Genomic DNA, 3,770 nt, shown 5'->3' with positions numbered 1-3,770 from the left:
TATAATAATGGACATGGATGTCCACGCCATGCATCTGAAGAAGTAGACATTGTCCATGAAAATTCATGCTGCCAGCTTCTCTCTTTCAGTTCGTCTCAAAGGTACTGCATGATCCCTTTGCATACTGATTTTTGGGACTCACGTAGTTATGTCTTTGAATTCAAGCACCCTATAATGGATTCTTTACCATGAGGGATTGGTAAGCCTGTGCGCCCCCCCCCCCCCCCAGATATTACCGGATCCGAAATCCCAGAGTCCTAGTCCAATGTTCAAACCAATACAACATGCTGGCTCTCTGAGTAGTTCTATGTGTATGTGTGCTCATGTGTGCCTTGAAGTTGCCTGTCAACTAATGGCAACCCCATGAATTTCGTAGGTGATATTTTAGGCAAGGGATCCTCAGATGTGGTTTTGCTATTTCTCTCCTCTGAAATATAGCCTACAGCACCTTGGATTCACTGGTAGTCTCCCATCCAAGTACTGACTCCAAGATCAAATGGGATCTGGTGCTTTTAGGGCATTTGAGGAGCTATATGCATCCAATGATATCACTAAGAGAGCCCAGCTCTTTTCAGTCTCCAGAATCCTAGTCCAATGCTCAAACCACTACACTGGGCTGGACATTTTGCTCTTCCCTGGCTGCAGCCCCACTTACAAATAAATTGCTTTGCGAACTGAATCGATGGATCAGTTTGCCAACGGAGCATGGGTCACACGACATTTGTCCCAATCGCATGTTCTTGCTGCAAAATAAAATAAAACAACCCACTTGTGTTTCACGTGTACGAATGAATCGATTCAAAATGGACCCGCTCCAGCCGGCCGAAGGGCAAATTTAAATCGATTCCGACCCGCATCTGGTTCACACTTGCGCAGAATCGATTTATCCAAAAAGACACGGGGGGGAATTCAGTGTCAAAAATACACGGCTTAAATGGGTCTAGCGCATGGCTCCCCTCTCCAAATCGGTTCAAGTGCGAACCATGGTCCTTTAAAACCATTTCAAACGGATTTGCGATCCGGTTTAAAAGGTAGTGGGAATGAGGCCCCTGTGTAAATAAAATAAGCCAGAATGCACATCTTTTACTACAGGTTCCTCACCTCTGTAATACTGGCAAGTAAGTACCAGAGGGCGCAGTTGTGTGCAAAATGCACCACAACCCAAATCAGGTTTGTTGTGAAGCTATAATTAGGAATGCGCAAGACAGACTGTCTCCTTGGGCGAGCATGTTCTCACCGGAAGAACCTGTTAGGCTCTTGCAGATCAGCTCAGTTTCTTCCAGTCCAAACACAGCATGGCTATGGAAGCCGTCCAGGAAGGACGTTCTCGATACAGAAAGCCATGCTGTCATCTCATGGGGCATGATCATGACGATGGCCATGAACTTTCCACACTTGGAAAGGAACTGACCTGATCCACAGAGCTCTGAAAAAGAACCCAGTGGAAACTTTATTTCCACACTGGAGCCGGAAAATCCTCTTTTCTTTTGCAGCATGGAGTAATTTCAATGAAAGTCGCATCATCACGCCTCCCAAAGCTCATTCTGAAAAAGCATGCACCTCAGTTGGAGCATTTGCACTTTTGCAAGGTGTTCTTGAGAAGCAAAGTGCTCTACAGGACACTTCCATAGTTTCCCAAGGTATCCCCCACACGAGCATTTTTAATCCAGAGGGGTTGGGTTTTGCCCCCCAAGTGACGATAAGTAGTCACAACTGCAACAAAACATATTAATTTTGCTCCCCCACGTTGACCTCCCATTAAAAAATCCTTTCAAATGGCCAAAACCAAAACTGGAAGTAACATGGCATGCCTTCCAGTTTCAGCACAGTAGTTTAGTGCGGCCCACCGAAATCCCGGATTGGCCAAAACTGTCCCTGTTCTCCAACAAAACCGCTCCCAAACTTTAGGATCTACAAATTCCACAGTTCCATAGCTTGAAATCATGGCAGCTAAAATGGTGTCAAACTGGTTTATTTCTGCAGTGCTGATGTAGCCTTCTATGATTCCACTTTGTATGGCACTTTGAGTTTGGGGAAAATAAATCAAAGGATGGATGGATGGATGGATGGATGGATGGATTGTGTGAACACCCCCTTGCTCTTTCGAACGCCTCTCTTCCTTTCCATTAGAAGGCCATTGTTACAAAATGTACCAGGATCTTGTTTTACAATGGCTGCAAGATTAGATCGACAAAATGACTAAACGTCCAGAAAATACCAAAAGCGTAGGTTCAGGACCTCCTGGATAAGATACTTATCGGAGGAACAGGTTAAAGAGTTCATGCAAATCTCATATTGGAAGAGGTGATATTATGGATCAATGAAGACTGCCCACAGTTGGCTCATATTTGCAGGGAGATGAGATGGAAACAGATCTGGGATTCATCCATCCATCCCTTTATTTGTACCCTACCTTTTCCCCAAGCTGGGACTCAAAGTGCTATACAAAGCAGAATGAACTGCAAACAAAATGTGGTTAAAAATATGAAAATGGTCTGATTAAAACTAAGAGCAAAATTAAAACCAGCTGAAACATTACTTTAAAACAGAACATCGAACAGTGTGTGTGTGTGTGTGTGTGTGTGTGTGTGTGTGTGTGTGTAGGTGCGCACCTTCAAGACATTTGTCACCTTATGGTGACCCCATGAATTTGATAGTGCTTTCTTAGTTCCTTCCCATGAAATACTGCCTACCGCACATTGGCAGTCTCCTATCCAAGTACAAATCAGGGCTGATCCTGCTTAGCTTCCAAGAGGAGATGAGATCTGGTGTCTTTAGGACATTTAGGCCAGAGGACATGAGAGCAAATGAAACCTCTCATTTACGTTGTGCGTGCATACATTTGTGCCTTCAAGTCTCCTGTTGACTTATGGTGACCCCATGAATTCCATGGGTATTCTTAAGAAAGGAATATTAAGAAGTGGCTTTGCTAGTTCCTCCCTCTGCAATACAGCCTACAGCACCAGGGCTTCATTGGTGGTCTCTTATCCAACTAATCATGGCTGATCCTGCTTAACTTTCGAAATCAGACAGGATCTGTTGCCTTGAGTGGGCCCCAAAACAGCCCTTTTCTTGCAAAACAACCAGAAGCCCCAAAGCCGGTTGGAATAAGAAGGCCTCCACTTTATCTTTTGTGCACCACCTTGGGTCCAATTGAGGAGACGGTTGGCGTATAAAATAAAAACTTGCCATCAAAAAGGAAGCCAAGGGCTCATTCCCACTTCCAAGAAAATCGGTTTGCGATCTAAATCAATGGATCAATTCGACAGCGGAGCATGGTTCCCACTACATTTGCCCCGATAGCATTTTTATCCCTATAAAATAACCCACTTGTGGTTTGCATTCACAAATGAATCGGTTCAAAATGGACCCACCCCCCAGCCAGCTAAAGGGCAAATGTAAATCGATTCCGATCCACGCCTGGTTCACACTTGCGCGGAATCGATTTATCCGAAAAGACGCTGAAAATATCAGCGTCAAAAAGACGCAGGTTAAATGGGTCTAGCGCATTCCCCCCCTCTCCGAATTGCTACAGCGAATCGATTCAAGTGGGAACCAGGGTCATTTGAACTGGTTCAAACCGATTTGCAATCCGGTTTAAAAAGTAGTGGGAATCAGGTCCAAGAGGGAGCCAAGAACATGCCAAGAATGCTAGAATTAATCTTTCTTACCTCTAAAGGCAAAAATCATAACAAGCACATACTTGAAGGGAAAAGGCTAAACATAATGTTTATATATAAATTCACATTCCCTGAAGGGGAAAATCAAAA

The sequence above is a fragment of the Sceloporus occidentalis genome, unplaced genomic scaffold (assembly GCF_023333645.1).
Source record: "Sceloporus occidentalis isolate IW3139 unplaced genomic scaffold, rSceOcc1.0.p SCAF_20, whole genome shotgun sequence".
Taxonomy (NCBI): Eukaryota; Metazoa; Chordata; class Lepidosauria; order Squamata; family Phrynosomatidae; genus Sceloporus; species Sceloporus occidentalis.
The sequence above is the reverse complement of the archived record's forward strand: the minus strand, read 5'-3'. Positions refer to the sequence as shown.